The sequence below is a fragment of the Scyliorhinus canicula genome, chromosome 3, assembly GCF_902713615.1.
Source record: "Scyliorhinus canicula chromosome 3, sScyCan1.1, whole genome shotgun sequence".
In the NCBI taxonomy this organism is placed as follows: Eukaryota; Metazoa; Chordata; class Chondrichthyes; order Carcharhiniformes; family Scyliorhinidae; genus Scyliorhinus; species Scyliorhinus canicula.
Genome location: NC_052148.1, coordinates 241,764,847 through 241,790,942, shown reverse-complemented (window position 1 = coordinate 241,790,942; position 26,096 = coordinate 241,764,847). Strand labels below are relative to the sequence as shown.

Genomic DNA, 26,096 nt, shown 5'->3' with positions numbered 1-26,096 from the left:
TTTCACATAAGGCAGAGAAGTTGCATTTATATTGGGCACGATTCTCCCAAAAGGGAGCAAAGTCCCCTAGCGAGTGTGTTTAGCTGCTTGTTTCCTGGCACTAGCAGTGCTGAGAAACACGTGGCTATTCAACGCGAACCGCGTAAAATAAGGGGCTTGAACGAGGAACGCATGGCCCAGGCTGCACATAGACCCATTTTGTAAGGTGAGGAGCTCCATTCGGTGGAACTACCCATTGTAGCGAGCTATTGGGACGCCAATGTTAAATATGGGACGATCGTAAGGTTCCTCGTTCTCCACATAATACAACATCTCGATATTGATTGTTTTGAGGCATCACACGCCCAGTAGAAGCGAACAGATGCCTCAGTCAATGATAGAACAATCAGTAGAGAAAATGTCTATGAGTAAATGCACAAAACAGGGAACAGCAAATGGCAGTGTGATACGTACTCCACCAAATTTTCTTTCTCATTGAGTTAAATGGGCTGCTGATTTCCTGTTGCGCTATGTGCATTGTCCTCCAGATTCTGTACCATTAGCAATTTTGATCAATCAGCTCAGGAGAACAATGCAAAACATCTGTGGCTTAGCTGGGAGGACTCTCAGAATGTGCAGAATGCCAATCACATTACGCCAATGAGAATGAAGTTCTGTTTTGCCTCAGACAACAAGCCGATTGTAGCTTCATTGAAAATGTTGATTTTGAACATGGAATGTGAGACCAGGTGCATCAACTGTTCCTGTTCCACCAAAGGCTGCGGCACTCACCAGAGATGAGGCCTGGACCTCCGAAGTTCTGACACTGGACGTGGTTTTTTAAAAAGCGGCCCTCTGCCAAGGTGCTTTTAAGGTGAGGTGAGTGATGGGGGTGAGGTGGGGAATGGGCTGGCAGGTGTGTTCTAAATGTTACCTCACCAACCCCTGGAGCTTGCACCAGAATTTCCAGTCTCCTCAAAGGACTTTCCCACCAAACGCCTCCTCCCCTACTCCGTCCTCTGCCCAAACCAACTTTGGCTGGGTCAGCACAAGATATCCAAGGTGGTGCATGCCGGCACTTATGTTGAGATAAGTCCCTAAATTTGCAGCGGTAATGCACTCTCTTCAACCCTGCTTCCAATATATGTTGCAATCTTTCTATTTTCTACATAAGCCTCCCTGTAACTCTCCGAGAGTGAGTGAGTGCTGATTTTGCATTCTGTGTTTAAACCCATTAGAACCAATGGAGACTTTTGCCGCCAGCAGAGGGAGCAGATCTCGAACTGGAGCTGGATTGAAATCAAATTCTAGAAAAGAAAGGATGCATTTTTGAAAAATGTTATTGCTTTCTCGAAGTTACAAAGCCAATGTGCAGAGTGGACAGGTCAAGCCCTCTTAAGCCATCTCCTTGCTTGCTCCAAAAAGCAATCCAAATTCAAATTGAATCCAATTCGTAGGCCTCACAAGAGAGACATACTAGACCCAGGCTGACAAGGAAAGGTATTGCACCTGATCTCGAACTTGATGCTATGCCTGATCTTAGCCAAAAGTACAAATCCATCAGACCATCCAGCCACCTCTTTGGAGTAGGATAGGAGTGTGTATGGGTATGGCTTGTCTGGTCTGGAAAATCTCCCTGGATGTTACTGTAATAGTTCTATATGAAATAGGTTTAGGCAGTTTTAATCCTTTTCACACAGGACATAAGACAGCAGCAATAAATTGTCCCCAGTGCTACATTAATTGTCACTTGAAGGCCACAGGACAGCTGGTGTGGAAAATGAAAAACAATTGGTGTTGTGAAAGATGCTCTTCTAAGTGTGGAGATGAGTCACCTTGTTTGAGCAAAGTGGACGGAGCTCTAATCTGCTTCTGATCTCGGAGTACTTAGTGCCAACACTGAGTGTACGAACTGGGAAGAATTTCATTCCCCAGGATGAAAATAAACAGATTAAGGGACTAACTCCTCATATAGCAAGTTTTTGGTGCCGATTACTCAAAAGGGTATCAGATAATCAAAACAATAATTAAACTCATGGGTTTGAATTTCCACAGGGGCTTCTCCCAATTTTCTCCCATAACATTGGCAAGAACTCTCAGAAACCCCAGAGAAATAGCGTAGACTGATTCTCCTGAGTTTCCACAGATCATCTGTTGAAACCAGGAGAATTATCGGTCCCCCCATGTGCTTCCATGGAATTTTACCTCGGTAGTACTATACTTTGACAACATGGGCTTCTGAATATTGTCATGAAGGTCTCTGCTTTTGTTCCAGGTTCAATCCTGGTTTACAAAAAGCTAGCCCGATCTTAGATAGAATCACAGGGTAGATATGGATCCTCTCACGCCATGTTCTGTTTTCGGATATGCATTAGATGTACATGAGACTTTGCCAAGGTCATTAGCACGGGACCCTCAAATTTAGGAAGGATGTCAAAACAATGGCGATGTTACAGAAAAGATAAACAAAGAAAATACCAAGGGCAAGAGGCTTTAATCTTGAGGAGAGTGTTAAACTGAGCTCTTCTTACCACGGCAGAGAAGGTTACAAAGAGATATGATAGAGGTGTTCAAATCACAAGGAGCTTTGAGAAAGTAAATAGTAAACTATTTTCACTGGTCAGTATTAATCTTGGCATGAACGTAAGGCAGTCAAAACCGCGAAAGGGAGGTTTAGGAGAATCTTTGTGTCATTACTTGAAACAGAAGTGGAAGAAAATGATTAAATAATCTGTATAATAATAATAACCTTTATTGTTACAAGTAGGCTTACATTAACACTGCAATTAAGTTATCACAGGCCACATCCGGCGCCTGTTCGGGTACACAGAGGGAGAATTCAGAATGTTCAATTCACCTAACAGCACGCCTTTCGGGACTTGTGGGAGGAAACCGGAGTACCCGGAGGAAACCCACGCAAACACGGGGAGAACGTGCAGACTCCACACATTCACCCACGGTGGGAATCGAACCTGGACTCTGGCACTGTGAAGCAACAGTGCTAACCACTTTGCTACCGTGCCACCCACAGTACTTGAAGAAATTACTCAAGAGTATGAGGAAAGGGCAAGGGAATGGACTAAGTTTAAAAGCTCTTTCAGAGAGGTGTGATTATTCAAGTAACATCTTCTGTGCTGCAGTATTGTATGAATTTTCATAGAATTTACAGTGCAGAAGGAGGCCATTCAGCCCATCGAGTCTGCACCGGCTCTTGGAAAGAGCACCCTACCCAAGGTCAACAACTCCACCCTATCCCCATAACCCAGTAACCCCACCCAACACTAAGGGCAATTTTGGACTCTAAGGGCAATTTATCATGGCCAATCCACCTAACCTGCACATCTTTGGACTGTGGGAGGAAACCGGAGCACCCGGAGGAAGCCCACGCACACACGGGGAGGATGTGCAGACTCCGCACAGACAGCGACCCAAGCCGGAATCGAACCTGGGACCCTGGAGCTGTGAAGCGATTGTGCTATCCACAATGCTACCGTGCTGTATTTTCATATCGCAGTGATGGCAACCTAGGCTAGTGAGTGGGCCGCATGAGTGACCCTCCTTCATCTCAGTGGGTCACAAGTATGAAATGGGGGCTTGTTCACTAACCACGACCCCATGAATAAAATTAAATACATTTAATAGGGGCCAAACATTTCATAATGAGTTGGGGAAAATGCTTATTCATTCATATATTAATAGAACTGTCATCAACTTCAAATGGTTTAAAACCAAATAAATATTTACACTTTAGAGGCAGAGGGCGAGCGCGGCTCCCACAGTCACTGTTGTGAGCAATCACTTGCCCTTGCTTTACATAGCTTTACGTGCCTATCACTTCAGTCATTCTGATAGGAAAAAAACTACGCAGGTGGAAATCAGTGGAACGTGGCAACCCTGCGCATGGGCAACAGTCAACAAAATGTCTCATGGGTCACATGTTGCCCACCACTTCCCTATAACTTTAGCTCCATATAAAAATCCATGGATACATTTCAGTATAAGCAGGATGCTGGGGGTGAGGGGAAGATAAATTAATTCTCCAGTCAATTGGCAGTAACCATTCCTGTCGCAGGTCTGTAGCCGACGAAGAATGCCACAGCAAAGTCTTCTATGGGAGTTTGATTAGATTATTCTGGATTTGAGTGAAGCACCCAGAGTGAGCCTCTCCCGTTGTCTATAGACACCTGAAGTCAGGCTAAGTGATTACATTCCTTTTCATGAACAGGGTTTACATATCAATAAGCGATGGGGCCTGAAGGCGGCAGCTGTAGCGCCTAATGAACTACTAAGCTGCTTGTCTTGCGACTATATCACTGATACTCCTAGTATGTCTTTGCTGTTTAACTGCTGCTTCTGCGGCAACATTACAGCCTGTGGCCTGACCTTTGTCAGCTACTGTACCACATGCACTTCCACTAATCTCAGGAAGAGAGTTAACAGTTGACACACACTGTGCTATAGTTTGTTTACAGTTAAATATTAATGGAACGTTCCCTACAGCACTTTGTGTCATACGAAAATAAGCAACATGTTCAGTAATAATCACTTGTGACAGACTGTACTCACACACCTCAGAGAACCATCACTCCTTCAACAAGTTCTGTATCTGAGTGCAACATGTGTTCTTGGGACTGTTCATTGAGTACGAGCATTACCTTTTCACAATTACTCAATTTTTTAAGGTTAATTTTGGATTCCTATTTTTCTGCCCTGAATTTTGAGGAGACACAGGCAAAAATTTACAATCATTATTAATACTGGCCCTGTGCAACTACAGTGTGTACAAACGGCAGGGGTTGCAAGGATATATTATGTATGAGACTATTATAAAGGTCAGATTGTCAAAATGAATACATTGCTAACTCTTCCAGGACACAGTACCGTGCCAATGCATGGTGCTGTGGAACAGAGTGGAGCAGGTTCAATTCACCTTCATCTGTTTAGTTTCCCATCTCTGCTTCACTGGGGAGGGAGGGCACAATTTAAAGGGAACAAGGGAAGGGGCAATGTCACACCCCTAGTTGCAGCTGGCATAAAAACAGCATTTTTAATGGACGAATATCAATACCCTCAGTCTCAAGTGTGGGAATTGGGAGTGTCTGTGAGGAGGGAGAGGGGAGAGAAAAGGAAGATAGTGTGCACCCTCATGTAAAACTACTCCTGTAAGGTTAGCAAGTTTCTTACTTGTAAATCTATAATCCTGACATATTTACCACACTTCTATCTCTACCTTATTACCATCACAGACTACTGATTGGTAGCTTGCACAGAGCATCGTTTCTCAGGCACCAACCACGAAACTGCCTAAAACCCCTAATTTTTGTCAACATATAACAGAATGAGTCTCACCCAATTAAGATATTTGCATGCAAGCATTTTAACAAGCCTGAGATAATATCCCAACATTGGTAATGCAGCTGTTTTATTGCATGGGTTTGTCAAGGAAACCGATCCAAAGTGCTTCACAATCAGCAGGATTTCTTGAAGGACCCTGAAGAGGGAACATACAGTGCTTGAGTTTTTCAAACACAGGAGATACTGCAGCCATGTATGGACTCCTCCAGAGTTAGGATTGTATACTACAGAATAGTATATTTACATGAAAGTCCATAACTTATCAATGGCTGTCATTCTTAATAAGTAGTGCACCTGTTGACTCCACTGGGAGAAGGGTTTTCGAGTCACAATTTGTTTTAATAGAACAATGTCAGGGAATGCATCAATCTCGTCACTTTAACTAAAAATGTAACCATTTTTACAAGTCACAGTGTTGGAGATTTCCTAAAGAACTGCAGTGGAGGGTACAATAGTACTTCTGGGCCTATATCTTTGCAGAGCTGTGGAGACTGCATGGCTTATCCAAAATGCACAAGGGAGCCTGGATCTGGAAATTCTGGACCCATTTCCAACAGACCCTATTTTTGCCTGTCGGGGAATGGGGGTGGGATGTGACTTACATATGAAAGAAACCGAAACTCAGCAGGACCATTTGAACTCAGTCCTGAGTTCATGCAGATTCCATTTTAAGGAGAGAAGGCCTTATCCGGTAGTGTGATTTTAAAATTAGTTTATGGGATGTGTATGTCGCAGGCTGGGCCAGCATTTATTGCCCATCCCTGTGGGCAATTAAGACTCAATCACATTTCTGTGGGTCTGGAGTCATATGTAGTTAACTTACAATCTTTTGGAGAGTAGACGCAAGAGCTTGTAAAGGGTGAATATGGAATGGAACTCTCGAGCTTTCAGTGGCACAGTGGTATTGTTGTTGGACTCCTAATCCAGAGACCCAGGCTCATGCTTTGGGGATTCAGGATTGAATCCCACCATGGCAGATGCTGACATTTGAATTCAATAAAAATCTGTAATTAAAAAGTCTAATAATGCCCATGAAGCCAATATCAATAATCATATAAACCTATGCGGTTCATTAATGTCCTTTAGGGAAGGAAATCTGTCATCCGTATCTGGTCTGGCCTACATGCGACTTCAGATCCACAGCAATGTGCTTGATTATTTTTTGAAAAAATAAATTTGGAGTACCTAATTATTTTTTTTCTAATGAAGGGCAATTCAGCGTAGCCAATCCACCTAACCTGCATATCTTTGAGTTGTAGGGGTGAAACCCATGCGGACACGAGGAGAATGTGCAAATTCCACACGTACAGTGACCCAGGGCTCGATTTCGAACCCGGGCCCTCAGCACAATACTAACCACTGTGCCATGTGCCGCCCATGTGCTTGATTCTTAAATGCCCTAAGGGATGGGCAAGTAATGATGGCTCAGCCAGCGGTACTCACATCCCATGAACACATTTTTAAAGTTATTTAAATCCTCTGCCCTTTAAATTTTGAAAAATAAGCCTGTCTGTGTCTCTGAGTTGAAAAAAATCAGCGTTTGCAATTTAAATAATTGTTTATTGATGTCATCCTAAATGTATTAATTATAGCATTATTACTGCTTGACTGCGCCAATAACCTGTCATTATCAGTGAAAGGTGCTGTAAGGTCAGTTTGTCAGCTCCAAAAGGTATTAAAGGATTAGCAGTTATATTGTGGGATTATAAATACAAGAGTTTGTTTTTATGATGATTAAGCACTTGAATGGATTTTAATGTATTGAATAGGCTTTTATCAATGTGATTATTAATGTATAGGGAAGTCTGTGATAGATAATTCATCTCAGTATGATTCTGTGGTATGCGCAAAGTGGATACTGGGTGAGTGGGCATAGAGGGTGTAAGGGGAAATGTGGGGTTGGTGGGTGAGCATGAGTTGGAATGGGGATATAATTTGCCATTAGGGTGGGTGGGAGGGAGGCTCATAAATTGGAGCTAAGTGGCATAGAGGTATAAGGGGATAATTGAGGAGGTTGGGGAGTGGGTGGTAGGGAATGTAAGGACGCGTGAGGCCAGTGCCTAATGTACAATAACACAATTAGAATGAAGTTCCAGAGAACCAAGGTGGGCCCTTTAACCATCAAGGTGTTGGGACAGTAGGCTGGACTCCAACACGCCACCCCCACACCCCCCGCCAGATGAAGATCATGCAATTCAGAACACTTATTCTCAATAGGGCAGGTGAGGTGAGGAGAAACGTTTTCTGCCTTTTCATTCACTTTGGGGGCGTGATCTTCTGGCTGCTCACACCAGTGGGATCTTCCTGTCCATGGATTTCCCGGCGGCATGTGTTGGATTCAATGGAAAATCCCATTGACAGCAGCGAGACTAGAAGATCCCAAGGCGGGATGCCTCCCGCCACTGAGAAACACACCATAGGGTGGCCAGAGAACCTCACCCTGGGAATGAAAATCCAGGACCTAATTAGAAATAATGCAACCCCATACCCGGTCTTTCCTTTCTTTTTTATTTCATAAATTTAGAGTGCCCAATCATTTTTTTTTCCAATTAAGGGGCAAGTTAATGTGGCCAATCCGCCTAACCTGCACATGTTTGGGTTGTGGGGGTGAAACCCACGCAGACAAGGGGAGAACGTGCAAACCCCACACAGTGACCGGGGCTGGGATCGAACCCAAGTCCTCAGTGCCGTAGGCAACAGTGCTAACCACTGCGCCGCCGTGCCTCCCAATCCCCCCAAACCCAATCTTGACTGTCATTTAGATATGACTGCCTAATTCCAACAGAGTGATGGAGCGCTGAGTGGACCCGTTTCAATTATGTACACTTTCCACTGGACACTAAAGGCAACAACTGGTGCTCACTCCAGTCAATCGTGTCCACTGAAGGAGGAAACGTGATTAAAGGTAAATGTAACTTTTATTTAAAAAAAGATTGTTTTTGATCGTTAAACAATCCCAAGGACAAATTAATTGGGAATAGAATGGAGAGAAGTTGAGGCTGGGAAATGGGGATGGAATCTGCAGTAAATAACAGAAAATATCAGGTAACATAAGAGCCTCATCATTCACCCAACTCCAGTTTCATTCTGTAGTTTCTTCCTCAATGTATACCTTTGTTCCGCCACTATATCTTATACTTGTGTCCTTTCTCTTGCAGCTTTTCCTACGTTAAATGGGGTCACCACAATGCTCGCTGATCATTCCTTCATATCAATCAAACTTTTTTGAATTTGGGGCATGCCCTTGCTACCACTAACCCTCCCCATTTATCCAGACTGGGGACTGCCTGCCTCAGTGCCTGGATTCTTTCATGGCCAACAAATCCCGAGTGGGACTTGAACCTGGAGCCATCCAACTCAGTAACAGGAGAACTACCCACTGAACCATTGCAGCTCCCATCTTGTATCTGTGTCTATCGCCTTTATATTGAATGGGGCTCTGGGCACCAACATTTCAGCTGTGGCAATGCTAGTGCTGAGATTCTATATCTGGGAGGGACAGCAATAGGAATTGGCACGATTCATATTAGGCAACTTTTTTTTTCTTTTTTTACCCCCTCCCCCTCCACCTCCAATTCCCCCCCACCTCCTCCACCTACAATCCCCCCTCCTCCAACCCCACCTTCTCCTGCACCCCCCTCCTCCACCTCCCCTCCTCCTCCACCTCCAATCCCCTCTCCTCCTCCAACTTCAATCCCCCCTCTCCCTCAATTCCACCCTCCTCCACCACCAATACCCCCATCTCCCCCTCCGCCTCCAATCCCCCCTCCTCCAACTCCAATCCCCCCTCTCCCTCAACCCCCCTCCTCCACCACCAATCCGCCCCATCACCCCCTCCACCTCCAATCCCCCCTCCTCCAACTCCAATTCCCCCCTCTCCCTCAACCCCCACCTTCACCACCTCCAACCCCACCTCCACCTCCTCCAACCAACCCCTCCACCTCCAACCTTCCCTCCACCTCGCCCCTCCATCTCCACCACCTCCAACCCCCCCCCCCCCCCCCCACCCCCCCCCCCCCCCCCACCCCCCCACCCACACACATTAGGCAACTTAAGAAAGGACTCTATATTAGCAATAGTGAACTGTGGCACTAATAGAGTCATTTCACTGGATCATAAATCCCATACTCATAAACTGTTGTCTCTTACTGGAGACCACAAAAGCATTAAGTAGAATGAGGAAAGTGGGAAGACAGTTAAGGGGGAAATCCATGTCCAGCAATGTTGCTACAGAATGATTTTTAAAAAATAATATACATTGAATAATATTGTTGTCAACATTGTTGGTCTAAAGCATTCGAAGCAGCAAGAGTTCAATTTTTAAACTAAAATCAAAGCGGTAGTGGTTCTGAAGAATTCATATTGGACTCAAAATGTTAACTCTGGCCGGAATTCTCCGGCTCTTGGGATTCTCTTTTCCCGCTGACAGCGCACCCCACCCAGGGGTTTTGTGGTGGCATGGGGTGAATTCAATGAGAAATCCCATTGACAAATGGTGGGAAGAGAGGATCCCGCTGCCAGCAAATGGTGCGTCACCAAGAAACGTGCGGCTGGGGGACCGGAGAAACCAGCCCTCTGTTTCTCCCTCCACAAATACTGCCAGACTTGCTGAGCATTTCCAACATTTTTTTGCTTTATTTCAAGTTCTTATTAGTCACTGCAAGCCTATTGTCCAGACACTCAAGCAGAAGCTAGTTGGAATTATTCAAGCAATTGAACAATGGCACGTTTACATATGCTCATAGCCATTGCATGAGCTAGTGGAAGAAGAGGCAGTCGAGATACAAAATGGAGAAACACTTAAACACAATGATATGTTGGGCGGCACAGTGGCGCTGAGGACCCGGGTTCGATCCCGGCCCTGGGCCACTGTCTGTGTGGTGTTTGCACATTCTCCCCGTCATTGTACGGGTTTCACCCCTACAACCCATTGGTCACACTAAATAAGAATAATAATAATAATATTGCCCCTTAATTGGGGAAAAAAATAATTGGGCACGCTGAATTTATTTTCAAAAAACAATTTATTTTCCCATATTTTTTACTCTTGCCAAGCAGTTTAAAACTGTTTTGATACAAGCATTTGTTTAGCTTGGTTTCTGAGAGACTGCAATATGTGATCCAGAGAAAATATACTCTTATTCTGTGCCTGCCTGGTATCTTTAATAGCCTTTCTTAATTTCTAATGCATGCATATTTCATGAGGTATCATTAATAGTATAATATTTTTCTTGTCTTCACCAAGGAGTCATTTTCATCTCACTCTGCTGTGTTCATCCATGAGATTTCAGCTATTCCGGAGGATCATAATGAATCGCTGAAATTCAGAGAATTTGTAGTGAGATGACATTCTGAACAGCCCTGCAAAACAGAGAGAGAGACAGCATGTGCTGTTTGCTGCCAATTCATGAGAAAACCTATCACTTGATGCTTAAGGCTTAATCCTCCCTAAGACCTTCTGCAGGTGAGTATAAACATGTAAGAAGGTCTGTAACAGTGGTCGAAGGGCACGTGAGTCACACAGCAGATGAAAACAGTTGTATGTTCTGCACCTGAGCTGTGTAGGTGCCAGTCTAAGTAGCTCACTGACAGTGTTCATACCAATGTGCAACCTATCTGCACAATGTTATAGGTCACATTGCAAAATGTTACGCTGTAGGTAACGTGTTCCCTATGCCTGAAATTTGATGAAAAAACAGAAAATCCCCATTCCATTTTGCTGTATGACGGGGCTATTCAGTGTCTGCTCAAAGCCGATGAAGCTTTTTATGCAAAGGCTCTGACAAAAACATCTCCTTCCCACATGGAGCATTATCACATCAGCCAGACATAGGAGGTCTGCTGTTAACTGGGGCAACATTTCCCCCAGCATGAGTCACCACATTCAGGAGGGGAAGGGAGAAAACTGGGTGAAACACACATGGACTGAACCCACTGGTCAAATTTTTAGGTCAAAAAAAAGCACATGAATCAATTGCACACTGTGATGAAATGATCATTCCCATTCCCAACTAGTGGATCTCCGACAGCATTGCTCATTAACTAAATTAAGAAACTTTGATTGTTCCGTAATCTCTTCTGTCTTCTCTTCCATTCTTTCTATCTGTCTCTCTTTCTTGCTCACTATACTTTAAGAATTATGTCAAGGCCTTAAAGAGGGCGCAAAAGTGAATTACTGGCATGGTACCAGGGATATAAAAGCTAAATTACGTGAAGGGACTGGAAAAGTTGGAATTGCTCTCCTTAGAGAAGAGAAGGTAGGGGAAAATGTATTCAAGTGTTCAAAATCATGAAGGGCTTTGACAGATTAAAAGGAGAAACTTTCCAGCGGCCGAGGACACAGTTTTAAGGTGACTGGCAAAAGAATCAGAAGTGACACGAGGAGACATTTCTATGCAAAGCTCTTTATTGTGATGTGGAAGGCACTGCCTGAAAGAGTGATAGAAGCACATTCAATAGTAACTTTCAAAAGGCAATTGGATATGTACTTGAAGGTGAAACATTTCCAGGGCTATGGGGAGAAAGCCAGGGAGTGGGGTAGCTCTACAAAAGTACCGGCACAACCATGAATGGGCCGAAAATCCTCCTTCTGTGCAGTTTTATTCTATGATTCTGTCAGCTCAATCCACAGCATTGAGCGGGTGAAGCAATCTTTGACAGACAGATCCACTGAAGTTCAGTAGCCAGTTGTTCAAAAATCTGCAAACAGGAATACAGTCAGATATTAATACTTTGATTAAGCAAATCCATCAGACACACTAATATAAGAAGAATAATACTAATTTTAAGTCAATGATTATCTTTTACACATACTACACCAACCGTCAACATTAGTTGTGTGGAAGGCAATTTGCAGACATTTTCCTTTTTATATTAATCTAGCGACACCACATTATTATCAGGCATTACAAAGGCAATAACTACAATTAATCTTTATCCATTAGTTGTGAAATTGAACATGCCACTTAATTTACCTGCAATATTTTTCGACTTGTTGGAGTAAAAGACGTTTATCTTTCTCACTTATGTTCCCAGCCTCATTTTTTCCTCTTCATCCCAGGCTATTGATTTAATTTCATATGTGGGGTTCATGCTTCAGCGAGTGTCCTGTTCAGTCTCCTGGCTGTAACTCTTTATTGTTTCAGCAATGTTCTGTCACCCACGGAGCTTATTTGTCCTGTGGGTCCTGCTGACAATTTGCAAACAGGTCGACTTGTACAGGTTTCAACGTGGTTTTGTTCCCTCCATGTATATCTCCTGTTCTTGTTTCTATGTACAAAATGCTCCAATTGAAACAGATGCAGAAGATTTGTTGCAGCTACAATGTACTAGTGCAAACACATCTACATATTTTAGAATTATATGCTCACTCCTTTTGTCTTAGATTTGCTGAATGCTTCTTTGGCATGGATTTTACTCTATTGGTCTCAATTAAGTCTAGTCTGAGTCGAACTGAAAATTCCACATAACAATCTGGAATTTATAGCTTCACTGGAGTGAATCAACTGCATTTTGTTTAATTATATTAGCCGATAAGATAAATCTCTTGTCAGTATCTCGAAATTGACATTGATACCACCATATGTACTTTAACATCAAAAAGGGAGGTAGAGAGAAAGCAGGGAATTATAGACCAGTAAGCCTAACATTGGTAGTGGGGAAAATTCTTGAATCCATTATCAAGGCTTTTATAGCGGAACATTCGGAAAGCAGTGGCAGGATCAGTCAGTCTCAGCATGGATTTAGAAGGGAAATTCGTGCTTGACAAATCTGTTGGAATTCTTTCAAGATGTAACCAGTGCAGTTGATAAGAGGGAGCCAGTCGATGTGGTATATTTGGACTTTCAGAAGGCGTTTGACAAAGTCCTGCACAAGAGATTATTGTGCAAAATTAAAGCGCATGGGATTGGGGAAATGTACTGAGGTAGATAGAAAACTGGTTGGCAGAGAGGAAACAAAGAGTAGGAATTAATGGGTCCTTTTCAAATTGGCAGGCAGTAACTAGTGGGGTGCCACAGGGATCGATGCTGGGACCCCAGCTATTCACAATATATATTAATGATTTGGATGAGGGAACAAAATGTAACAACTCAAAGTTTGCAGATGATACCAAGTTGGTGGGAGCGTGAATTGTGATGAGGATGCAAGGATCCTACAACATGATCTAGACAGGTTGGATGAGTGGACAAACCAATGGCAGATGTAGTATAATTTGGAAAAGTGTGTGGTTATTCACTTTGGAAGCAAAAACAGGAAGGCAGATTACTACCTGAATGGTTGTACATTAGGAGAGGGGAGTGTGCAGCGGAACTTGGGGTGTCCTTGTGTACCAGTCGCTGAAGGTAAGCATGCAGGTGCAGCAGGCGGTAAAGAAGGCTAATGGTATGTTGGGCTTCATTGCAAGAGGTTTTGAGTAAAGAAGCAGGGATGTGTTGCTGCAATTGTACAGGGCCTTGGTGAGGCCACACCTGGAGTATTGTGTGCAATTTTGGTCTCCTTCTCTGAGGAAGGATGTTCTTGCTCTCGAGGGAGTGCAGCGAAGGTTTACCAGACTGATTCCAGGGATGGCGGGACTGTCATATGAGGAAAGACTAACTAGGTTGGGATTGTTCTCATTGGAGTTCAGAAGAATGAGGGGGGGATCTCATCGAGACTTAGAACATTCTAACAGGACTAGACAGGGTAGATGCAGGGAAGATGTTACCAAAGATAGGTGTGTCCAGAACCAGGTGTCACAGCCTGAGGATTCAGGGTAAACCATTTCAGACACAGATGAGGAGACATTTCTTCACCCAAAGTGTGGTGAGCCTGTGGAATTCATTACCAGAGGAAGTCGTTAACGCTAAATCATTGAATATATAGCTAGATATAGCACTTGGGGAGAATGGGATCAAAGGCTATGGGAGAAAGCAAGATTAGGCTATTGAGTTGGATGATCAGCCTTGATTGTGATGAATGGCGGAGTAGGCTCGAAGGGTCAAAAGGCCTCCCCTGCTCCTATCTTCCATGTTTCTATGTATCTAGGCTGCTACATTCTGTCTTTCAATGAGTTGGCAATAAAAGTAACCCAAGAGGGGAAGTTACTCCTGGAATATTTTATTTCTTATCTTGTATGTAACTCACCCAAATTGCCATTACTTTTAAGTGAGCATACACATTGAGCAGCTGTGAAGAGATTCTGAGCACAATTTTGCATTCACTTAAACTTCACCCATGCGCGGTTTCCGCGAACATTGTTTCGCCACCTAGGGCAGGAGCTCTAAGTGATTTCAATTTTCCCCAGCGCAGATCGCAATGCTTCCAACAAGGAGACCATTAAGGAAAAATTGCCTGTATGGACTGACTTAGTCACTCAGCTAAATGGTGGCCGCAGAAGGTGGAAGTAATGTGAACTGGATTCGGATTCCTAGTGGAGCCTTTCATTCAGTCTGTCTCAGCTTGATTCAAGCTGAGATCCCAAAGTCTAAAGACCAGGTGCTAAACCGCAACACCACAAAGTTCTCCTGTTCATCATCCTCACCTGTAGTAAATACAAAAGGCTCAGAGAATCATGATTACCATTTTAGATAACGCCCCACAATCTGAATCCACAATCAGCAATTGGTCCACCGCAAGTGGGAATATCTGATTAATGAGGATTAGTAATAGTAAAAGCTTGGGCGCAAATGGGGGAAAAAGAGGGGGAAGAAGGAGATTGGGTAGATGGGGTGGGGAACGGAATAACTGAGGATGACTGGTTCTTAAATCAGTGCAATGACCTGGCTTCAAATCATCTTTTGCCAATCTGGTCCTATGCATAAAGAAATACTTCCTGATGTCTGAGGTTCCTGATCAAAGCATCTTATTTGGCCAGGAACTTCAGCTTGTAAATAAATTCAAACCATTTGGAATGAGGTGTAAACCCTCCCAAGACCAGCCAATGCTACCGTAAAACAAATTTGTCATTCATTTTGTAGCAGCAGGTGATCAATTGTTCTGCAGAATGGTTACCACATTTGTGTACATAACAACAGTCCCTGTACTTGCAAAATTTAACTAATTGCATCAAGCACATTGGAAACTACAGTGCTTCGGGAAAGGCACTGTATAAATACACTGTATTACTGTAATTCATTTCTTCTCCACTCTTCAGCCTGAAAAACCTCTTGTACATCTAATTATTAAAGAAGCAACTTGATAATTGCACAGCAAGTCAATGAGGACTTGGAGAACAACAGGACCAAACGCCTATCCCCTTAACTGATGGAAAAGGAAACAGGGTAAATTAGAGTAAAATTAAGAACAGAAAGAGAAATAAAGAGAGGTCAAGAAAGGCTCGATTGAGAGAGCGAGAGGAAAGGCACTAGATGGGCGGCACGGTAGCACAGTGGTTAGCACTGTTGCTTCACAGCACCAGGGTCCCAGGTTCGATTCCCGGCTTGGGTCACTGTCTGTGCGGAGTCTGCACGTTCCCCCGTGTCCGTGTGGGTTTCCTCCGGGTGCTCCGGTTTCCTCCCACAAGTCCCGAAAGGCGTACTATTAGGTAATTTGGACATTCTGAATTCTCCCTCCGTGTACCCGAACGGGGGCCGGAATGTGGCGACTAGGGGCTTGTCACGGTAACTTCATTGCAGTGTTAATATAAGTCTACTTGTGACAATAAAGATTATTATATTATTATAATAAGAAGAAAAAAAAATCAAAATTAGTTATTAAAAATGGCCGTTTAAATTCAAATCATAAAACACTACAATGAGAAATTCAAGGCAAACAATTCAGAAAGTAGTTGATAGAAGTCATTGTTTTACCACCATAGGACTGGCGGAATGATATTGAATTGGAGAATCACAAACTTTTACTACAATTGATATTTCAAAACCGATTCCCCTTAGGAGAGGACTGCAACAGGTCAAGAAGTGCTTTGGAAGAGGGCTGCAGGAGGGCAGAGACAGCAATAAGAAGACAACCGCAATCGAGAAAATGGCTTGCAAAAAGTAACAGGACTGCAACAGGCTGAGGGCTGCAATAAGGAGAGGCCAAAGACTACAATAGGAAGGGGACCAGAAAATAAAAACAGAAGGCTGCTTCATCTCCAACAGCTAGCTGCTCCTACAACCCATGAAAGCTCTTGATGCCATCAGGCGCCTGACGTTTGATCCTATAGTTTCTAGTCTATAGTGGCACAGAAGCAAGTCCCTGCTGACCACATGTGGTCAGTCGCTAAGTGTATAAAAGTTCCCCCAACCCTCTGTCATTCCACAGCAGAGACGGCGCAAAGATTCTTACACTTTTCCCCACCTGTTTTTCTCCCCTCCTCTGAAGGAACTAATTCTTATTGGGGTATCTTGACCAACGTTCAGTGTCCAATTGCAAGCCTGGACCATGAACATCAGCATCCCATTTGGCTGTGGAACTACCAAAGTGTGCTTTGATCTGACAATCACATGCCAAAAACTTTGTAGTAGGATGTCACTAACCCATAATATACATTCCTGCGCTGACGTTACCCTTCAATAGCTCATGACAGCCTCACTATTTGTAGTACCTTCATTGCTGACTTGGCTAAAAGCAACTGACTCAACACAGTCCAAAGGAACAGTGAAGAATGAATGAGCAGTTAATCTGATTCTAGGGTTGTTGACTGAGGGGAAAATACTAGTTAGGACAGGTTAAGAACTTCTTTTTCTTCATGTACCTTCACTATTCGGGAAAAAATTAGATCTGTAACATTAATCGGAATAAGTATATATTCCCCGTATGCTTACCACAAAAACCACTCCGATAAGCACGCCTACACTCCCCCTATTTTTATGCTAAGAAGTCTTGCAACACCAGGTTAAAGTCCAACAGGTTTGTTTCAAATCACTAGCTTTAGGAGCACAGCTCCTTCATCAGGTCTTATTGCAATTGCTTGTTGGTAAAGGCTTCCATAGTTAAACCTCCATACATTTGTAGATGTGCAGATATTTTTACCACTGTTAGGAACTGCTGTTCCATTTCACATCCTAACATTTCTAATCCTCTTTAAGGTGTTGCTGCAGGCCCTTCAAATTCAACCAACCTGCTGGATATCAGTGAGCTGCCTGTCAGGAACATATTTTGTGCTGGCAGTTGAAAAATGTATGCAGCTGAGACCTAGACCATGAAAAGACTTTGGCCTCACCTTGCATGAATAGAGTACATAACCCACTCAATTCCCATTTAACACAGGAACACAGGATTGCTCCAATATATGGGGACATAGCACTGTCTATTTTCAACGGAAAAATTAGCTCATTGAATTGATGCGACCACCTTCCGTACTCCCAGTCTTTGGATAATAGAAACACTCTATTACACAACAATTTACTTTTATATAGTATCATTAATACAGTAAAACATCCCAAGGTGCTTCTTCACAGGAGCGGAATCACCCTGCCAGAGAATGAGGCATTTGGGCAGATTAGGGAAAGTAGCACCTCAGAGGAGGAGACAGAAGAGCCAAAGACTCCGAGAGGTTTAGGAACGGAATTCCAGAGCGCTTTTAAAATATAAATTTAGAGTACCCAATTCATTTTTTTTCCAATTAAGGGGCAATTTAAATTTAGCGTTGCCAATCCACCTACCCTGCACATCTTTGGGTTGTGGGAGTGAGACCCATACAGACACGGGGAGAATGTGTAAACTCCACAAGGACAGTGACCCGGGGCCAGCATCGAATCCAGGTCCTTGGCGACGTGAGACAGCAGTGCTAACCACTGCACCACGGTGCTGCCCTGGAATCCCAGAGCTGAGGGTGCTGACAAATAGAGGCATGGCCGCCAATGGAGAAGCAAAGGATGGTGGGTATGTAGACAACTTCAGAATTTGAAGGCCACATTTCTTTTTTTTATTATAAATTTAGAGTGCCCAATTCATTTTTTCCAATTAAGGGGCAATTTAGTGTGGCCAATCCACCTGCCCTGCACATCTTTGGGGTGTGGGGGCGAAGAATGTGCAAACTCCACATGGACAGTGACCCAGAGCCGGGATCGAACCTGGGACCTCGGCGCCGTGAGGCAACAGTGCTAACCACTGCGCCACCGTGTTGCCCCGCGACACATTTCTTGATGGGCTGGAAAGAATTTATCATACAGTTCAGGCAATTAAAAAAAAAAGTTTATTAATCAGAACAGCAGATTTCATTTTATTTTAGAACTTTTAACTAATATCTTTCTGGGTACAAATACAACACTTACTAAATATCCCAAACACTGCCTAACTTAGATCAGTATCCAAAAAAGCTCATTGCTGTGGTATTCCTCTTTGAATTTCAACCTGGGAACTCAGGAAACCAAAAGGTGTCTTCTAAGGTTCAGCAAAGTTTATCAATCGAAAGTGATAGTTTTTCTGAACCTTACCTACATGCTAGATACAAAGCCACTCACACCTTTTTTCAAAGCTTACATTGTTTAGGACAAAGCAGTCAGTGTAATGTGGTTCCCTACGTGCTTGGCAAAGGTGATGAAATTCCATGGAGGTTGTACCACAACTCCAGCAGGAGACTGATGGAACCCCGAGGGGAGCGTGTAAACGGAACTACAGCAGCCGACTTGTTTAATCCCCACAGAATTTCACAGCCATTATGTACTTGCATATGAAAATGCACTGCCTCCCAAGTAAAACAGACCCCAGAGATAGTCTTGTAACTAAGTATTTGTGCATTTCAGCTCAGATGCCTGTTGCAATAAACAATATTGATCGTGAGCAGCCATATCTGAAAACAGACATTAAAATTAGAGATATTAGATGCTTTGTTATAATTTGAAATCATGTGATTTGAAATCAGGAAACTAATAACATTCAGTATTCCTTCAGGGCGGCCGAGATTATGAACTCAAATATCTGAATCTTGGCGGTTTTTGGGGGTGGGGTGAAGGGACATCTATCGTTTCCTGCCACAACTCCAGCAGAACGCTGGTGGGAATGGTATAGATTACAATTTTCAGCCAGTGATACCTTTTTCTCGTGAGATTGCACTGGGAGTTTGGTAGATACGCTGCTGAATTTTAGGGGCATGGTATGAAACTTGAACACGCAGCCTATTAACCCAAAGCCAAGAAGAGTGTTGGCATTTAAGCCAAGTTGACAAGTGACTAGCTGGGAACAATGCAGTGCACCGTGTATTTACTTGTAATCAGCAAGTAAAACCGGTTTGGCATTAAGCTTTACCTCAGTAGTAAAGCACAGAAATTATTACGTGGAACTTTGAAATCTCAACAGCGATTTGTGTTGCTCGAGTGAGCGGTAATTGCTGCTTTAGATCCCTTTCTTAAAAGCTGCTCAGTTGGGGTGTCTCCTAATGCCATGTCTTTTCCTCCATGGTACTTCACCAATTAATTCCTAACATGTTCCATTTTCCCACTGAACTGCGACATCGCTTGCTTTTGGCAGGCTGAATACAAATAAAATGTACAAGAGCAGCATTGTGCAGGGCACAGAATCTAATGATGTTCTCATTTCTTTCCTTTCTCTTCCAGTGCAAATATGTGCCAAAACATATCACCACCTACACTTTCTCCAAAGCCAACAGCAAAACTTGAATGTGGCACTCTTAAGAAAATGCAGAACGGTATTACAGTGCTGCTACTTGGAATAAATGTGGTTGAAGGTATGCAATTCAGACCACACATAAGTAAAATCAGACACACACCCACAAAAATCAATTCAACAAGTCGTGAACTTGAACTTTACACAGGTGAGCTGCGTATTATTGTCTGTCATGACCGTCCAGTCTATCCAGCAGTTTTCCTTTTTACCATTGGCGGAACATTTTTCTTCTTTGCCACTGAGTAGGGTTTCTGTGTTTCCTTCCTTTTTAATTGAGAGTTTTAACTATCCACCTTGTTTCAAAGCTTTCCTCTCACTTCACTCCCTAATCACAGTACAGCAAACAAACATTCTCCAAGCTGCAATCAACGTGAAAGCTCACTATATAGCCATAAGATAAAACACACCAAGCTTGTCCTTCCACTTTCCACCCATCGCCCCGATTCCAGAGGCAGCACAGCAGAGAGCACTGGGCCTCTGAACGTCATGGGCTTTGGGTGCAACTCCTCCTCCACACTTCACAATCGCCACAGAGAGGGAGTGTATATAGTGGTATTGTCGCTGGACTAGTAATCCAGAGACCCAGGGTAATACTCTGAGGACCCGGGTTCGAATCCCACCACGGCAGATTGTGAAATTTGAATTCTATAAAAAGATCTGGAACTAAAAGTCTAAAGATGACCATGAAGCCATTGTCGATAGTCGTAAAAAGCCACCAGTTTACTGATGTCCTTTAGGGAAGGAAATCTGCCATCCTTATCTGGTCTGGCCTACACGTGACTCCAGACCCACAGCAATGTGGTTGACTCTTAAATGCCCTCCAGGATTGGCGATAAATGCTGACACAGCCAGCGACGCCCATATCCCATGAACAAATTTAAAAACCTTTTCCCCCGTACACATCATTTGTAACCCGGTGTCTCACATGACTAAAATGAATCTTTTATCCTTTATCTGCTTTATCACCAAAACCATCTATTTGCACCTCTGTGACATATACCATCTCCACCCTTACCTCAGCTCATCAGCTGATGAACCCCTTGGGTCTTTGTTACCCTCTAGGCTTGGCTAGTCCAACGCTCTCCTGGCTGGCATCTTGTGTTCTATCCTAAATAAACTTGAGCTCATTGAAAGCTCTCCTGCCAATACCCTAGCTCACACCAAGACCTGGTCACCCATCACCCAATGCTCTCTGACGTATACTGGCTCACAGTCCGGCAGTGTCCCAATTTTTAAAATTCTCATCCTCGTTTTCAAATTCTCCCCTCCGCCCCATTCCTGGGGATGGATTCTCTGCACCCCGACACCGAAATCGCGTTTGGCGACGAGGCGGAGAATTCGTTTTCACACACGAAATCGGGAGTGGCACTGGTTTCACTATTCTCCGCCCCCCCCCCCCCCCCACCCCCGAAAATCGGAGTACTCGGCAAGTATCCACTAACTCAAGCCATTGCCTGAGGCCTGCCCCGCTATTCTCCGTCTTCGACCAGCCGAATTCCTGACGGCGTGGTTCTAACATGGTCCTGCCGATCTGGAATCTCGCGCGGCGGCTGTGGACTCAGTCAGAGGCCGCCACATTCGGGGGAGGGCCGACCGGAGGGCGGGGGGGGGGGGTCATTCTGGGCTGGGGGAAATGTGTGTGGGCGGTCCAGATGTGGGGCATCATGTCGGCGGTCCAGATCCATGGGCTGAGTCCACCATGGAGCACAGCGCGGCCGCTGGAGGTTTAGGAAGTAAGTTAAGGTTTACTCATTTACTTAAGTTAACTGTAAAGCTATTTCTTTGTTACTAATGTGGTTAATTCTGTGCTTAAATTTAAAGTTTGTTTTAACAGAAAATATACCTGTGGGTCAGTTTTATCACTCCTGTGGTGCAGTAACATTTCCTCCCAGCTTTACAAATTGCAAATAATTGGGTTCTCATGCTGAATCCTAACAGTAGACATTTATCTAAGAGATGGGTGATATCAGAAAAGATCGAGCCAGATGGAGGGAATGATTCCGTGTTTAGCTAGGAAGTTAGTTGAAAAGAAGGGAATCAAAATCATGTTGTAAGCAATATTGTGGTCCTACCAGCAATTGGGAAAGGCACTTGTTGGGGTTTAGCACAACCTGCCAATCACAGGAGATCACTTATGATCTTAAAATTAACCATCCGTAAAATGACGGCTCTCCCAAAATTTTTGTTTGTTTTCCAATGCCTCCCTATTTTTATACCAAAGGCCTTTTTAAAGTGGGTGAATATGGTGATCTCTGGGTTTGTGTGGGCAGGTAAAACCCTGCAAGTAAAGAAAGTGCTGTTGGTGCGGAGCTAAGGGGGGAGGGGAGGGCTGGCACTGCCGAACTTTAGGAATTACTATTGGGTGGCAAATATAGCCATGATTAGGAAGTGGGGGAGGGGTCGGTGTGGGAGCGGGTGGAGGCCTCATGTCAGGGCACAAGTTTGGCGGCATTGGTAATGGCTGCCCTGCCATTCTCGCCGGCCCGGTACTTTACAAGTCCAGTGGTAGTGGCGGCCCTGAGAGTTTGGGGACAGTGGCTGAACCATTTGGGAGTGGAGGGAACATCGGTATGGGCTCCAATTTGTGGTAATCACCGGTTTGTACGGGGGTCCGGAGATGGCAGAGCCCAGGGATTGAGAGGCTGGGGAACCTGTTTATTGATGGGAGCTTTCCCTGTTTGGAGGATCTGGAAGTGGGGTTTGTATTGCCGGGAGGGAATGGGTTTCGGTATCTGCAGGTAAGGGATTTTGTGTGAAGGCCGGTTTCGACCTTTCTGCCTCTATCGCCGCAGGAGATACAGAACAAGGTAGTTTCGAAAACGGGGGTGGGGAGGGGAAGGTATCGGAAATCTACAAAGAACTTATGGAGTGGGAGGAAACCCAGATAGGTGAGCTAAAGCGTAAATGGGAAGATGAGTTGGGAAAGGAGTTAGAGGCGGGTCTGTGGGAGCATGCCCTGAGCAGAGTCAACGCGACCTCATCATGTGCCAGGTTCAGCCTGATACAATTCAAGGTGGTTCACTGGGCACACATGACAGTGGCCCGGATGAGCAGGTTTTGTGGGGTGGAGGACAGGTGTGTGAGGTATGCAGGTGGACCTGCAAATCATGTCCACAACTCAGGGGATTCTGACAGGGATTTGCGGATGTAGTGTCCACGGCACTAAAACTGAGGATGGCGCCGAGTCCAGAGGTTGCAATTTTTTTTGAGTGTCGGAAGACCTGGGAGTTCAGGGGGCGAGAGAGGCTGACATTTTGGCCTTTGCCTCCTTGGTAGTCCGGAGACGGATCTTACTGGCGTGGAGGGACTCGAAGCCCCCAAAATCAGGGGTATGGGTTAGCGACATGGCTGGGTTTCTCAGGCTTGAGAAGATTAAGTTCGCCCTGAGAGTAGCAATGTGAGGGTTCGTTCGGAGATGGAAGCCACTTATCGACTTCTTCGGGGAAAACTAAACTATTAGCAGATTCAATAAGAGGGGGGTAGGGAGATGGAGGGGTGTGTTACGCACTGAATTATGTTTAGGTTTGTATTTGTATCTTTTGTTATTATAAAACCATTAATGCCTTAGTAAAATGTTTGTTAAAAAAAAGTAGCCATCCATAAACTTCTAATCATGCAATGGACTCAAAATAAATGGTAGCGGCAACCACCTTGAACTCGGGCTGGACGATCTACTGTTTTTTGAAGGAATTTCCTGATTTCAAGGGTAAATTTAGGTGGGATGTTTCTGTTCCTGAGTGACAAACTGTTGCGTGCAGAAGGTACAATGATTCAGAGCAAGTATTGACTACCTTTGGGAGAAAAAAGGCATCTGCAGTTTAATAAGGCAAAAAAAAACCCCATCTGATTCGTCTTCTGGAGTTAGATGTCGGTAGTTGCGGTTTGGGTGCTCCAAGAAGGGAAAATGTGTTCCCTTTCCTAAATGTGGAGCGTGTGTGTGCGAGGTGAATTCTCACCAGGCACTCCTATGATTCCCTTCATGGTTAAAAGTCATAGATCATAGAATTTACAGTGCAGAAGGAGGCCATTCGGCCCATCGAGTCTGCACCGGCTCCTGGAAAGAGCACCCAAGGTTAACACCTCCACCCTATCCCCATAACCCAGTACTAACCCCCACCCAACACTAAGGGCAATTTTGGACACTAAGGGCAATTTATCATGTCCAATCCACCTAACTTGCACATCTTTGGACTGTGGGAGGAAACCGGAGCACCCGGAGGAAACCCACGCACACACGGGGAGGATGTGCAGACTTCGCACAGACAGTGACCCAAGCCGGAATCGAACCTGGGACCCTGGAGCTGTGAAGCGATTGTGCTATCCACAATGCTACCGTGCTGCCCTGTCGACCCACTTTTGTTTGTTTTCCAGGCTTATAGTTAGCTGAGGCGCTGGAGGGCCATCTCTGGAATCTTTTTTGAATATGAGTTAGCATCTTCAAGAGAAAAAATTCCAAGGGTAGGAACAAAGGCAAATACAACTGTTATATTATTTGCCCCTTTAGTGTCTGGCTGATACAGGAATCACATGAATACAAACAATATACAACAAATACATGGATTCATTCTTGTAACTTGAACTGGAAACACATATACACACCATGAGTACAGAAGCATGTTGTACACACATCTTACTCGATGGTCTACGCCCACAACACCCGGGTCATTGGAGACGTGACATCACTTCCTTCGGTGACCCTCAACTTAAAGTCTCCTAAAGTAATTCCACAACACCAACAGCCATCTTATTTTGAAAATACCATATTGTTTCTGTTGTTATACTGTCGGCTACTGTAACAGTTAAGCTCTGGGAGGGGATCTACATCTGGAATATATAAGACTCTCCTATCCTCTGGTCTTCAGACAACAGATTCATTAGATTGGTAAAGGGTGAAGGATGGCAATTGGACACGGGAAATCATTGTAGCAGGCTGAAGAATCAGTTGCTGCTCTGACAAACAAGCGCTGAATGCCCAATTTATTTATTTTTACCTCAAACCATGACTACATTCTCTAATTTACATTAAGGTTCATTACCCTATCCAATCTCTCCATGATGTTGTACTATTGTCCAGACCAAAGCTATGGTTTCCTTAAGCAACTTACTGTTTGTATGGATATTGGCATTAGGGTTTTCTTGGGTTTTTCCTCTTACCACGTTTCCAGTGGGCTGGTTTGTTATAGTTAGACGTCTCCATGTTTGTTCTCAAAGGCGCTCTGTTACCAGTCACGGCTGAGGGCCCATTTCATGAGATGCTTCCCTCTAGTTTTTCTAGCTTTGGTCCAGAGATGAAGAGAACTGCTGCTGCTGATTTTTTCACTCCCCCCTTCTAATAAACCAGCATTGCACAGTATGGGGCCAATTGCAATGCACAGGCTCTACTCTTCAAGGTTTTCTGTACTTAAAACACTTGAATCAAACACAGCACTCCATTAGTTTCATTTTTGCCAAGGCTTGTCTGATCAGCAGATCTCAAAGTGAGTCTTTTTTTCCCCAAAATACAGGCACACACCATGAAACTAAGACGACACGAGGGGTTACAATAATGCAACGTGGAATAGCCATTAAATGGGGGTTTAGCAACAGATTATACCAGCACAATTTCAGCAAGCACCTTTGTTTTGTAAATGTGGCTCAAGAATGTTAAATGATATATAACGCTGTGCCTGATTCAAATCACTGCTAGCATTTTCAGTGTTCCCGAGCTTAGGCACAACATATACACGTGACTGGTCAAGAAATGCCTGTCCCGATGATTTCATCTAAAACATTGGATCTGCCCTTTAGTTAAACCCCGGCTCGGGAAGCAGCTGTGGCAGTGGTTTCAAGCTGGCAGCTTACAAGCGCCACAAATCCTGGTCGCCTGTGCAAGCCGCAGCACTGGCCTAAACTTGTTTGATCCAGTTTGCACAGCTAGGCATTTCTCTGGGTGCATTCCTGTGGTCGGATGCAGCAGTGTGGAGGATTAAAACCTGTTAGACCTCCTCGTTTTACAGCTGCCGGACAAAGGTCAGGCAAGTGTAGAGCAGCGAAACTTTGCAGTAGTGCTACGGGAGAGACTCCAAAGGTTGTAAAGTGCATGCGTAGGGTTTGCTTTGATTGGTGACTATAGTTCTGATGCAGTTAGTCTGCGAAGCTGGTATTTCAAATTGTGTTCCAAAAACAAAATACTTGGCTTTGGAGTTTCATAATGAAAGTCCAAAAATAGTCAGAAA

At 44.2% G+C, this 26,096-nt stretch overlaps 1 protein-coding gene and 1 long non-coding RNA gene across 5 annotated transcripts in view; both read right to left on the bottom strand.

Moving 5' to 3' along the window:
• maml3 (mastermind-like transcriptional coactivator 3) overlaps positions 1 to 26,096 on the bottom strand; it is a 631,458-nt gene that overhangs the window by 403,720 nt on the left and 201,642 nt on the right. The window lies entirely within an intron of this gene.
• Positions 10,560 to 26,096, bottom strand: part of LOC119963403 — a 104,881-nt gene continuing 89,344 nt past the window's right edge. For 2 of the 3 annotated variants that reach the window (XR_005460092.1, XR_005460093.1), the window contains exons 2-3: positions 12,309 to 12,603; positions 10,560 to 12,033 (exon numbers count right to left, since the gene is read on the bottom strand). This is a non-coding gene — a long non-coding RNA (uncharacterized LOC119963403). Of the gene's footprint in view, positions 12,034 to 12,308; positions 13,211 to 26,096 lie in introns of those variants that run through there. The other variant, XR_005460091.1, reaches the window with a different exon arrangement.